Source organism: Quercus robur, chromosome 4 (genome assembly GCF_932294415.1).
Source record: "Quercus robur chromosome 4, dhQueRobu3.1, whole genome shotgun sequence".
Taxonomy (NCBI): domain Eukaryota; kingdom Viridiplantae; phylum Streptophyta; class Magnoliopsida; order Fagales; family Fagaceae; genus Quercus; species Quercus robur.
Window position 1 is genome coordinate 75,490,946 of NC_065537.1, and position 14,773 is coordinate 75,505,718.

General features: G+C 34.6%; 2 protein-coding genes across 37 annotated transcripts in view; both read left to right on the forward strand.

Annotated features, from left to right (window-relative positions):
- LOC126724227 (putative disease resistance RPP13-like protein 1) overlaps positions 1-14,773 on the forward strand; it is a 248,182-nt gene that overhangs the window by 210,204 nt on the left and 23,205 nt on the right. For 2 of the 19 annotated variants that reach the window (XM_050428693.1, XM_050428696.1), the window contains exon 11: positions 4,563-4,887. The gene's annotated coding sequence lies outside the window, so the exon portion shown is untranslated. Of the gene's footprint in view, positions 1-3,260; positions 3,996-4,319; positions 4,466-4,535; positions 4,888-5,156; positions 5,356-5,539; positions 5,672-5,760; positions 6,296-14,773 lie in introns of all 19 variants that reach the window. The other 17 variants (XM_050428683.1, XM_050428703.1, XM_050428690.1 and 14 more) reach the window with 17 other exon arrangements.
- The window catches only part of LOC126724225 (putative disease resistance RPP13-like protein 1), a 285,952-nt gene that overhangs the window by 130,528 nt on the left and 140,651 nt on the right, over positions 1-14,773 (forward strand). The gene's annotated exons all lie outside the window — the stretch shown is intronic.

Consider the following 14,773-nt stretch of genomic DNA (forward strand, 5'->3'; position numbering starts at 1 on the left):
TAATTTATTTGAATGATGTGAACACTTTATGCTCGGGCAGGCAGCTATTTGATAAAATGCCTAAAAGAGATATTGTATCGTGTTTGAAATTTTTTACTACCTCATCAATATCTCATATACTTCATAATTTATTTAAATTATTGGCTTGACTATCAGCTGTGATTTGATGATTGCAGGTTATATGTCGTGTTCCACAATACGATGATTAGTAAATGTGCACATATTGGCAGGAGGCCCGTTTAATACTTGCTTGTCCAGATTGTCACTTCAAACGTATATCATGCCTTGTGCAGATGGCAAGTATTTTATAACTATAAGTCTGTTAATATCATTGTTTCCTCAAAATGTGTACCCACCAAATATTAGTTTGATATTGACTATTCCATAACTTATGTTGATCTTGACCACTTCATTAGAGGGGGAGGGGCAGCAATAATTGTGCAAATTAGAGAGGAAAAAAGTTTTGATATTTACTCCTTCCAGGTACAACATAAATTCGTTTCATAATATTGCTCATTACATATTTACACATCCAAATCTGAATACAACTAAGCCTCTGTGTTTGTATTTAAAATACAATATGATTTCAATAATTCAAACCCCAACCCAAGCTCATTCTTGCATTGTTGCTGCAGAGACTAGCTTTTGACTTGATAAACCTTCTACTGGAATTTCAAAACATGAAGGTATGTTAAATTTTGGTTACCATATGTTCAATTTATTTTGCCTCATCAATATCTCTTATAGTTAGTAATTTATTTGAATTGTGCAAACCTTATATGCTCGGGCACACAGCTGTATGATAAAATGCCTAAAAGAGGTATTGGGTTGGCTATCAGCTGTGATTTGATGATTGCTGGCTACATATCTTGTTTTGCAACACGATGATCAGTGTATGTGCACAAAATGTAATTTCAAACAAATATTGTGCCTTGCATCAATGGATCAAAGCATTGTCACCTGTGCTGCAGATGGCAGGTATATATATCAGAACTTATATTGCATGCATTATTGATTCGTATTCTCTGCAATATTTTTTTTTTTAACTGCTTAAAAATCTATCCTAAAGTGCTCCCCCTGGAACTCATTTTACAGTACTAATTGGCTCCTATTTGGGTGGAGAGATGCTCTTTGGATACTGATCTTACTTATTCAATTATTATTGTGATTGCAGCCACTCTTTGGGGTATATGGAATGCAGTTTTATAGAGCCATGCTTGAAGGAAAGGATGTCGATGCTTCTCAAGCTCTTAATTACTGAAAGCATGTGGTCACGATCTGTCGAGAAGCAATGGCTGGGAATCATTCCCTAATGTAGCTTTAAACCTCCTGTCTACAATTGGGAATTATTTGTTGAATTTAAGATCAAATAGGGAACCGAATTTCTGATGTAAGCATGCTGACTTGTCCTCTTCTTGACCAGAATTTATGGCTTTGTCCCTGAGTCAGAGACTCTGACTTAGTATCCATGTTGAAGAGAAAATGAATTTCTTGATGTGGTGAATCTTGTTTGATTTGCTGAATACCACTAATAGATGATATTGCAGATTGGTAAGAAATTATTAAATTTCATTCACATTCTACAAAGATGTACTAATGTACTATTTCCAAAGTAATAATTTCTTGGCAATTTGAGAAACTAGACAATTGCTTCTGCAAAATGGTTTTGAGGCTCTAACTTATTCTTCTTAGCATCCAGTTTTCAATTCTTATACATGGAGTAAAAGTTTACAAGTCAATTGTTATTTAGTTCACTGGCTAATCTGCTCCATTACTAATCAATAGTATTCTGTATTGGTATTGGTCTTTTAACTTCTTTTTCTGAACTGATGCATGTATGTAGTACCAGAAACCACCCTACCAGCAAAGTTGCAGAATCAATCAGAACCTTCTTAGACCAATGTAATTTATTGGTTCTCCAATGACTAAGAAGAAGAGCTGGTTCAACATAGTGAAGAGGTTCTTTATAAGAGAGACAAACTCAAAACAAGAAATGGTAAAGTAATTTGCTTATTTGTGCAGTTTTGGTCTTTGATTCTGTTCCTCACTGCTAGAACAATTATCGGGATAGGAGAAGGAAATGGATTTTTGGAGGGCTCAAGATCAAAAGGTTAGCCTCGCTCACTGCACCATCATCATTAAATGAAAGAAATCTAGGTGAGGCTGAGGAAGAGCAGATCAAGCATGCTCTTGCTGTGGCCCATGCCACCATTGCTGCTGCTGAAGCAGCTGTTACAACTGCTCTAGTTGCTGCTAAGATTGTCTGGTTCACCAGCACCCCTCAATATAACCATCAATGTGTAAATGAAGTGGAAGTTTCAGTCATTAGAGTTCAAGGTGAAGCCCCTCAGTCCAACTATCAATGTGTGAGAGAATCCATGAATTTGCTGCCATTAGAATTCAGTCTGCCTTTTGGGGTTACCTTTTGTGTTTAAAGTAGGTCTCTCTATCTCATATCTCCTTCCTCAAATTTTATTTATTATCCGCTAATTGATACGTGATGGAAACTATGTATATGATATTGTTCTGCCTGTTAGAAGAAAACATATATCAGAATTTGGTACTGACAGCAAATTTATGTCAACTTTTAACTCTAATAATAGCAGGAAAAAAAAAACACACACACAAATTAGACCTATTTTTTTAAAGTTCTCACAGATTGTATAATTTTGATGAAAATATGTGGGAGAGTTTTGCAGGCAAGGAAAGCTTTGCGGGGAAAAGGAATTATGAGGCAGAGCTGTAAGATGCCAAACCATAACTACCCTAAAGCTCTTGCAGTCCATTGTAATTATTCAGTCACAAGGCTGCACAAGAATATTTGGAATGGTGGAAGGCACTTGAAACTATGTTGGAAGTGAACAATCGCAGAATTGGAAAGACAAGATGACAAGGGTATGTAATGCAGCTAGAACTGGCTTATTCTATTGTGAACAACACAACTCCCATAAAAAAAATCTGTTTCTCATTTCACCTGTGCTGCAGATGGCAGGTATTTCATAAATATCAGAATTTCATTTAAATGTTAAAATTTTTATTATTAAATAAATGAATAGCAATAGTTATTTCATTTTAACTTCTTATATTGCATGCATTATTGATTCATATTCTTTGCAATATATATTTTTTTAACTGGTTAGAAATCTATCCTAAAGTGCTCCCCCTGGAGCTCATTTTATGGTACTAATTGGCTCCTATTTGGGTGGAGAGATGCTCTTTGGATACTGATTTTTCTTATTCTATTATTGTTGTAATTGCAGCCACTCTTTGGGCTATTTGGAATGCAGTTTTATAGAGCCATGCTCGAAGGAAAACTGCCGATGTTTCTCAAGCTCTTAATTACGGCAGGCATGTGGTCATGATCTGTCACAACGCAATGACTGGGAATCATTCCCTAAATGTAGCTTTAAACCCCCTGTCTACAATTGGAAACGATTTGTTGAATTTAAAATCAAACAGGGAACCAAATTTTGGATCTTAGTAGAAGTTACTACAAAAGGAAGAGTTGCTTGCTAGGTTCAAGCTTTGTTTGCAAAGATCAAATGAGGAACCAAATTGTGATACACTGTTAAAGTTGGTTGGCTAAAAGTAAATCCGTAGTACTTTCTCAGACAATTCGTGAAAGCTCAATCCATGCACTTATTAAAGGTGTGGTAGCTGCAGTTGTACCTACTAGTCGCTCTGAGGATTGCAGCCATTATTTTGCAATGCAAAACACCTAGTTCGAAGGATTTGAGCAGTTAGGAAGACATTGCTGAGTGGCATTAGTGATTTTCTAAACGCTGGGTTGATCAAATCCCAAGAAAATCCTCACTAATGCTTGTTAGCATGCCAATTCTACAGCTTCCTCTTTTATGCAGACTAGTCCTCTTCTTGACTAGAATTTAAGGCTTTCACTTTGACTTAGCATCCATGTCGAAGAGAAAATAAATTTCTTGATGTGGTGAATCTTGTTTGATTTGATGAATACCATTAATATATGATATTGCAGATTGGTAAGTAATTATTAAATATCATTCACATTCTACAAAGATGTACTAATGTACAATTTCCAAAGCATTAATTTTTTGTCAATTTGAGAAACTAGACAATTGCTTTTGCAAAGTGGCTTTGAGGTTCTACCTTATTCTTCTTAGAATCCAGTTTTCAAATCTTACAAGGAGTAAAAGTTTACGAGTCAATTGTCATCAAGTTCACTGACTAATCTGCTCCATTACTAATCAATAGTATTCTTTTTGATAAGTACTAATCAATAGTATTCTGTATTGGTATTGGTTTTTAACTTCTTTTTCTGAACTGATGCATGTATGTACTACCAGAAACCACCCTACCAGCGAAGTTGCAGAATCAATCAGAACCTTCTTATACCAATGTAATTTATTGGTTCTCCAATGGCTAAGAAGAAGAGCTGGTTCAACATAGTGCAGAGGTTCATTATAAGAGAGACAAACTCTAAACAAAAATGGTAAAGTAATTTGCTTACTTGTTCAGTTTTGGTCTTTGATTCTGTTCCTCACTGCTAGAACAATTATCAGGATTTTTGGAGGGCTTAAGATCAAAAGATTAGCCTCGCTCACTTCACCGTCATCATTAAATGAAAGAACTCTTGGTGAGGCTGGGGAAGAGCAGATCAAGCATGCTCTTGCTGTGGCCCATGCCACCACTGCTGCTGCTGAAGCAGCTGTTATGACTGCTCTAATTGCTGCTGCGGTTGTCCAGTTCACCCCTCAATATAACCATCAATGTGTAAATGAAGTGGAAAAGTTTTCAGTCATTAGAGTTCAAGGTGAAGCCCCTCAGTCCAACCATCACTGTGTGAGAGAAATCCATGAATTTGCTGCCACTAGAATTCAGTCTGCCTTTCAGGGTTACCTTGTGAGTTTAAAGGTCTCTCTATCTCACATCTCCTTTCTCAAATTTTATTTTTTCTCTGGTAATTGACATGTGTTGGAAACTATGTATATGATATAGTTCTGCCGGATAGAAGAAAACATATATCAGGAATTTGGTATTGACAGAAAATTTATGTCTACTTTTAACTCTAATAATACCCGGGGGGGGGGGGGGGGGGGTTGGGTTGGGGAACACAAATTAGACCTGTTTTTTAAGTTCTCACAGATTGTATAATTATGAAAATATTTGTGAGAGTTTTGCAGGCAAGGAAAACTTTGTGGACTTAGAAGGGAATTGTGAGGCAGAGTTGTATGATGCCAAACTATAACTACCCTATAGTTCTTCCAGTCCACTTTAATTATTCAGTCACAAGGCTGCGCAAGAATATTTGGAATGGTGGAAGGCACTTAGAATTATGATGGAAGTGAACAATCGCAGAATTGGAAAGACAAGATAACAAGGGTATGTGATGCTGCAAGAACTGGCTTATTCTATTGTGAGCAATACAACTCCCATAAAAACCTGTTTCTCATTTATCTCTTTCAGGAACATTAGTCTTCTGCCTGTCTAATTAACCATTTTACATTATAGTATTTTAACTTACTTTGTCTCTAAGTTATGGATGGCAAAATGTTATGATTTTCAGATAGACACAAGGAATCAAAGAAGGTGGGATGACACTGTTTTGTCAAAGGAAGAGTCAGTTGCATTGTTTATGAGTAGGAAAGAGACCATGCTTAAGAGAGAACGGATAAAGGAGTAGTGGTTTATCCATCTGGTAAGGTCCTTTTGCTTTATGATCTTATGATTATATATTTCTCAAATTTTGGTTCAACTACTGATGTTTTCAACTGAAAATATTTTCAGTAGTCAGCAGATATGGATCAAAACTTAGTAAGTGGAAGATGAAGGCATTGGTTGGGTCAATGGGTAGATACACAAATTACCCTAAGTAGAGAACTTGAAGATTTGGACTCGGCTTTGACTTCAAATCAAAGACAAAGAGAGGACCATGAAAGAAGGCAACTTAAGCTAAGAAATGTTGAGGGACAGAGTAAGTTGGAAGGATTGAATTCTCCAACATTTGTTCCCAGAGTATTAATTCATTATAGGAGACCATGCTCATTGGGAGATCATAATTCTTTGTCAAGCTCTCCTGTTGTTCCAACTTACATGAATGCAACTGAATCTGCAAAGGAAAAGTCCAGATCAATGAGCTCATGAAAAATAAGGCCTATGAATTTTGATACATGCTCTGAAAGCTCTTCACCATATAAGAATAAACTCATATCCTTTATTACTACTGAAGTGCCAAGTGGTGGTAGGATTGGCAAGACTAGTGGTTTCTAGCAGATCTCCAAGCTCAAAAGGCCTTCCAAGTCCTATAAAATCTAGTAGGAAGGTAAAGGATCTCAGTTTAACTCAAAGTGCTCATTTCAGACTTTGGATAGACATGGCTTTAGATAATTTCAGAAGTTTGGTGCAAGAAGAGAACTTAGTTAGTGTGTCAAGTTGGAGTGGAGAACATAGTCTGTAATTTAATCTAGTTTGAATAGTTAAACAATGGTGTGCTATTTAATCTCATCATCAAATGAGTAGCTCACTGTAATGCTGCATTGTAATTTAATCTAGTTAGAACTCTACTCTCCCTCCCTCCAAATTGGCCATTAAAGTGTAGTGAGGTTTGGGTTGCATGAGAGACTTTTTTTTCTCTGTTCAATACCAATGGATAAGTGTGTTCAACTTTAACCCCCAACGTGCAAAAGAAATAAATAAATCTATTTTACATCACCAAAAATTACATTATTTATTTTAATTACCCACTTTTTGGCAAATCATTTTTTTATAGGTAACTTTTTAAACACATCTGACATCTCTTTTTTTTTTTTTTTTCCTTTGCAATACCGCTAATTAAAATAATATTTTTTTTCCTACCCAATTCCAAAATCCAGCAGCAAGTCAGCAACTTCTATCCATTAAAATTAAAAATAATAAAAATAAAAACACCAAACCCAATAGCAACCACCCTCACAAAAACCCAACCACCGCTCAAATACCTAGAAATTTTCACACAAAACCCAACAACCACAACCCAACAACCACAGCCATTGCACCACAAAGCCCAACAACCACCCAAAAAAACACTCAACAACCCACGCAAAGGGCCAGTGCCACCACTCTCGACCCAACAACCTTCCACAAAACCCATCAATCACAGCCAAATCAATTTGCAATCTCACACCCAACTTTCCAATTGATTTGCAAACTCACACCCACCACAATGCCACCTCCACAATCTCCCCAGTCACGTCGTTGGAACCCCGTAGCCTTGCATGATGCAGAGTCCTATTTCCTCCATTGCTATCCGAAAAGATTTTTGTGGATGAGAGAGAGAGGAATAAACTAAGGGGGGAAATGATTTGCATATTGTACAGTGGTCATTTATTTTTAGATGTTACTATATCATTTTGTAAAAACTTAGCACATTGTGAAGTACCTGATGTGTTAAGGGTGATTTTGTGTGATTCTATGTATTTGATACTTTATTTTACACAAACAAAATCTAAGACAACCGTTTTTGTCCACTGCTTTGAAGAAGGAAGAAATACTCTCATCCGAAAAGATGTAGTAGCATTAGGCAAGGTACTCGAATTACTGGCAAAGGAGCATCCACATCCATGTGCATATGAAGCACATTTTCAAGCGTAGGATAGTGCGTTGCAATATCAAATGTTATCATTTATGCTGGATATGGGGCCTAGGCGTGCCCAATCAGGGAGCCATTATGAGCCCAACCAAGCTTAACGGAGCTTTCTCTTCCAAGCTATAGTAATGGATTAGGAAAACCACATCATTAAACATGGTAGGTTCCTTTCAAGAAGAATTTACTACTACAACAACTTGATTAACTGAGATACACATCCTAATAGTTTCTGAAGTACTTGCATTTTCACTCACACAAAGATCACACCACATACGACCACTGCCCGAAAATACTTGACATTAAGTCTAGTACATAAAACCAGATCTTTAACTTGAGATTAAGGCACAAAACATTATGGACAAAATAATATCAAAAAGAGAGGATCAAATTAAGGCTTAAGTTAGTCTAACCTCTCAAATAAAGTTAGACTTCCTATAAGATCCACCAACTCTAATCTGGAATCTAATTTCAACGTCAAGATGTCAATAAATTGAGATGTTGCAGCTCATGTACACAACAGAAAACAATCATAGTAGTCAGAACAGAAGCTTTTGTAAGCAACAAGTGAAAACTCAGTAATATCTACGAAAACAAACTCAATACTTTAAAATAGCTCCAGCATTTCAAATATGCTGTCTTCAGCAATGCTTAAGCATAATAAAAGCAATGTAAAAGCTTACATATGTGTCTATACTATGCTCATCATCCCAAAATATCAAGATTCTTCATCTCAAACTGAGTAAATAAAAATCAGTTTAACAGCAGTACACATATGTCTATCCAATTCCCATCATCTTTTCTTAAAACCATATTTCTTACGTTCATAGAATAGGTCCGTTTTGGCACTCCTTAAATTGACAATTATTGATATTATCTTTTCTTTTCTTTTTGTCTACAATATTTTTATAATACTTTCGTAATAAATTCTAATCGATTGGTTATTATTGGTTGTTATGGGTGGGCAAAAAAGTAATTTAAATGGTGGATTCAAATTAGAACCAATAACAACTAACTACCATAATTTGATGTGAAATTGTTGTGGATGTAGCACTTCTCTTAAAGTAATGATTATTTTCAAATATGTTTTTGCCCATAATGCAAGTTATAGGCACAATATTTTTACAAAAATAGTCACAATAAAATCTATGTAATTTTTTTTTTTTAATTATGTGATAAGTTGTTAACGGTAGATAAAAAAATATGCTGTCAGTAGTAAGTCCAAATAAAAGCTAATAACAACTTACTACATAAACTTTATTATGAAATTATTGTGAAAGCATTGTGTCAATTGCACAATCTTTTTTGTTTTTAAAGAAAAATAGCACTAATTTAATAAGTCTAAAAACGCAATAAAATATCATAATATTTTTACAAGTCTTTGTTTTTAGTTGTGGGTAGTCTAATTTAATATTCTATTAATTTATTTAATTTTCTTATGACGTTCACACCTCGTGAATTTTTTTTTCTAATTTGTTGTGACCTTATCTAATTGTAATTAAAAAAAAAAATTTAATCCCACCCAAACTCCTCTCTCTTTTTGGTCTTCTTTTCTTTCCATTTTTTTTTTCCTTGTCTTTTTTCTTATCCACCTGTTTCTTCTGAATCTCATCAAATATCTTTTTTTTTTTTTTTTTTCCAATTCTTCTGTGAAAAAGTCTCTCACTGCAGGACCAAAGAAAACACTTGCATCTCTTCAACTTTCACAGAACAAAGTAAACTTGTGTCAGTCTTCACTCCGAACTCAATTTTCTGATCAGGAGTGTCACTTTGATGGAACAATTTTAGGTGCAACAACCATAGAAAGAGTGAATAGTCAAACTTAAACTTACTCCTTTAGAAGAAATCTCATGCACCACTAGTTCAAGATGTTTTTAGCCACTGAGCTAAAATTTCTCACGCATATAACTATTTTCCAGGTCGGTCTACACTCTACAGACTATACATAAGAACTCATCAGATATCAATTGAACCTCACAGGCAATTATTGAAGATGTAAAGCTCATGCTGAAGTTTTTTTTTTTTTTTTTGGTTTTCTTTTTCTACATCAGAATGTAAAATTTCATTGCTCACAATCTTGTCATGGGCTACTTTTATAAGTCAGATGGGCTGATTTTGTATGGCAGATAGTTTTTAGGACTGAAAAAGAATAGTGACTAGGCCCATCAAGCTCTCTTTCTTATTGATTTATTTAATAATAATAATAATAATAATAATAATAATAAAAATAACAATCACTCGGTGCACTAAATTTGAGCTACTGTTTCCTGACATTTTTGACTTGGGGTTGATGAATAGAAGAAATTGATAAATTTTTATTGCGCGGTATGACCGTAATATCCATTTAATTGAACATATAGGAGGTTGGGACAACAAATTGTATTTTTCATTGATGTTCAAGCGAAAAAGCAACAAAGATAAGGACAACTTTATATTGCAAAAGTCAATTCCAAGTTTGTATGGAAATAATGGAATGGAACCTCACCTTCGTGGAAGCTATTTGTTGACTCATGACTTGAGTCATGAGTCACGGCTTCAATTTGATATGAAGGTGCATGGAACATCTTGCACATCACCCACACCAAACTTGTCCATTATTGTCTGGAGTCTTTTACCATTGAATATCCAGGTAAGTTCTTACCCTCCACTAACTTTTCGATTATTAAGCTCTTACCCTCCACTAACTTTTCGATTATTTAATAAAGAGAAATCACTACAAGAAATTTGGTTATTTTCAACGGTTGAAATAGTTGAAAAAAGTACTAAAAATTGTCGAAAATAGCATTTTCGACAATTTAAATGACCATCGAGAACCGCCATTAATAACTATGTCAAGAACTTTTTTCTATTGCCTGTGCAACCGTTGAAAGAAATGTTACACTTCTATCAACGGTTGATAAACGTCGAAGTATTATTATAAAAGTATGCTTCTTACTTTTTTCCACATGCATTTAGCCATTGGTATAAGGTACCTTGAGATAAATTTCAACAGTTTGTAAACGTTGAAATAAGTATTTTCTTTAATAAAAAAAATTTTGAATGCACTCTCACATTAATCAAAATTTAATAACCTGATTCAAAACATAAACATAAACGCAATTGTTCAATTCCAAATTGAATTATAACAGCCAATCAACTACTCTTTCAACACAATGAAACAAATTTTACAAATCAACATAACTCAACTACTCTGTCTATTACCCTTTACATTTTTAAATTTGAAACATGAATCACTACTTGCTACACAAAACCTGTTTTGAATAGTACACTTAAAAGTATTTACAATAGCCAATCCTTGTACACTAAAAGGTATTTGGAGAGTTCTTGTTTGCTGCATAATTTGCTACATACCTTCATCAAGATCATCACCAACTTCATACCCTCTCAAGGTTCTACTAGCATCAACAACATCCTCTTTGTATTTCATAGAATATTGTACTTTGCATTATTTTCTTTTCACTTCAAACGCCAGGGAAAAGGAAATGTAAGGATCAGGTGAAGAACACGTACATCTCTCTGAGATTCTGTAAGCCGGTAAAGACATTGTCAATTGGTCCAGATAACTAATTGTGGTTTAGATTTCTACAAGAAAAGAATTAAGAGATTCTGATTGAATAACCAAAAAGCAAAAGCAATTCAGTAAATAGGCACTTTGGGGGGAGAAGTAACTCACTGATGTTAGAGACATTTCATTGCTGGTAGGGAGTGGGGAATATTTTGTCTCAAATAGTAGTATGCCATATTTCTGCATTCACGAAAAAGTAGAATAATCACCAAAAACTTGAAAGAAAAAAAATTAAGCATACAAGAATCACAATTTACAAAACAGACATCCTACATATTCGTGGCATTGGGAGGTAAGCTATATGGAATTTCACCCTGAATGTTATTGTAGCTGACATTCCTAAAGAAGAAACCAGAATAAAGAATTATATAAACAATGCTGGTACAACTTCAATAAGAGATAAATATAACAAGACATATTCACTTGCAGGTGTGTCAAATGATGCAGGTTATTAAGCTGGCCTCCAATAGGTTTAGTCCTTGAATTTTACTGCACAAAGGGTAGTAGAACACGGAAGGGTAAGGTTTTGGGCCTTTTTGAAAATGTGGCATTGTTAATAGAAAAATAGGTTAGCTAAGTGCATTACAGGCGTATAGCAAATGAATCAAAACATGACACTCCTGTCCATGACTCCTCACATGGATCCCCACCATCCACTCCCCATCCCTTAATATACAGCCTTACCTACTTGACCATTGACTACTGCTATTTCAAGGCAGTTAATCACTTTTTCAATTTAACTATAGCTTAGAGATCTTAACAAGATAGGTTAGCTAAGAGGAGCATACGGATGCTGCACATTAAGTTCAAATTTAGAGTACTCAGTATCACATGCTCAGCCTAAATTTATTTTTTCTAATTCTTTTTATTCTTATTTTTTTGGAGGGGGTGGGGGTGAAGCTATGAAGAACTTATAGTGGGGAGCAGGTAGGACAAGAAAGAAATATCCTGCTTAAGAAAAATTTCACAAGAAGCTCTCAATACATTGTTCAAAGGGCATGGGGTCTACTCAGACAAGGAATTCCTAGTGACAAGGCCGACCAAATACAAATGACAAAGTAAAGGATTTTAATACAACATTTAAATTATTTATGGAAACATGAAAAACAAGGCAACCGGCCATAGACTTGAAGCAGACAAAAAGAGTTGATTGCAGGTTGTTGTTTATCTAAATTAATCATGCAATTGATATGGAAAAAAGATGCTGGAACACTGAACTTATCAACAACTTATTTTCAAGAGAAGACATAGATGCAAATTTGGATATTCCTCTTAGCAAGAGATAAAATAATATGGAGTTTCACACCGCATGGTCGGTTCATGTTTAATTGTGCATACAATGTGGCTAGTGAGGCTAAAACAATAGGCAACAGAAAGAAACTGTTTTTGGTCAGCATTATGGAGGAATAAAATTTTAAGAATCACATTAAAGTCTTTGCATGGAGGGCATGTCATAATGCAATTACAAAAATGAGTATTGTCAAAATGCTGTCAGAACAATTACATTAATAAATTCAATCTTCCCTGCTAAAAACAGTCAAAGTAGCATCATTACCTCCATCATTCATCGCATTAGTTCTTGAGTCAAATCTATCCTTTGGACAGGGTTTCTGTAAATTTATCAAACATAACTAATCAGGGCAAAATCTGATTTGCTCTAAAGAACTAAAAGCTTGATAAGATGAATTAGAGTTGATAGGAAAACTACTAGGGGCTTAGGGAATGAATAACAAGGTCCCCATACTAATAATAAAAAAGAACAAGTCAATCATCCATTGATTGTACAATAACAACTCAAGCATATGTTAGGTAAAATTTATTTCCCCATGAAGAAAAATTAACAAGAAAAAGAGGCCAAAAAGGGGGGGAGCAGAAGAAATCGATTATGCTTGCAAGAATTGTAACACAATTAAAATAAATAATTGTTAGCTTATCAAGCTGGGCACCCCTAGTGTCAACTTCCGATAAAAATCAAATGTAAAACGTCAAACTGGACTGCTTTTAAGCCAAGCTCAATTGTAACTTTTCTATTAAGTTTTCAATTATAAAAGATAGTCAGTCATCAACCAATTAGCTATAGGTCAACTGGCACTTCCTCCTCTCATAATAAAGGGACGGAGGATGAGGTCCTGAATACTGAGTTCGAGACCCACTGGGTGTGTGTGCGTGTGTAACTTACCAATCAAAATAAATAGTCAGTCATCAATAACCTGCCATTCATAATGGGTTTTCAGATTCTTGCAAAAGCAATGAAGCTTCCAAGGACCTTAGTTCAAAAAAAATCTAAACCATATTCATTTTTTATTACCAGATTTTAAAATACATGAACACACCAAGCAATAAGTTTTAATGGGTCTAAATTTTAAACAATGAAAAACCATAAACAAACCTTTTTTTTTTTTTTTCTCATTCATCTCCCAAAGCGTTGTCGCCAAATGATGCAAACTTCCTCTTTTGAGGTTTGTAAGCCACTATGAGCTTATCACTGATTTAAATCCTGCTTTGCCAATTGGATTTAAGAATGCTGACCATGGCATCTAAGAGTGTGTAGGAAATGGAATCCCTAGAGCCGAAATATGAATTCTGTTGCCTTATGAGTGATTTCTGAGAAACCTGAAAGCACAATTACTCATCAGAACAAAATAAATAAATATATAAATAAAAAATGTCAACATACATGTAATATTTAGAAATGAGTTCAAGGCTTACATATGAAGGTTTGGAATAAACTACAAATTTTTTACTAATATATTGCTGTGGCAAAGTTTCTGAGAAATAGTTTTGTGCTAATCAGCTGATGAACGAAACGAAATCACTCACTATCTCTAAAAAATCAGAATTTTTCAACCAACACAAACAAACCCACATTGCTCCTTTTATAGAACTTGACATACGAAACAGAAAATTGGTTTACAGAAAGTTATTTAAAAACAATGCAGAAAGTTATTCAAAACAGTGTGCAGTGTAGATTTTTGAGACATTTTATCAAGCCCACATCATGCATTATTGTTGCAATCATTCCCTGCATATAATGTAATCAAAGAACTACATTGCTGTCAAAAGAACTACCTAGAATTTCAACAATAATAGAATACCATAATACCTCCAAAACATAGTCAAATAACAATTTCAACAATAACCGACTCTAATTAAGAATATAGTCGAAACAGACAAAACAATAGTTACAGTTCCAAAGCCCCCAAAAAAAAAAAAAACGCCGTTTCCAATTCTTACAAAATCATATATGTTTGTATATGCAATCATAAGGATACGTTTTGAAAATTACATTACTTACACATACCAAAACAATAAACTGATCTAAAACTCATATCCAAGATATGCATAGACATGGGGATAAACAATTAGACAGAGATTTTCCTACATGGGTGTAGACAATTAAACCATTCACCTCAGAAACTTCATAAAAATCTGGGTTGAGCGTGACTTCGAGCAAATCCATCTGTGGGTTGGGTTGGGCATGCCTATTTGCCCATCTGATCAAGAATCTCGAATCTGTTTAACCAAAAACAAATAAATAAATAAAAAATTGTATACCTTTGTTTCTTGAAAAAAAAAATCTGGAATATAGAAAACATAAAACAAATTGGAAAGTA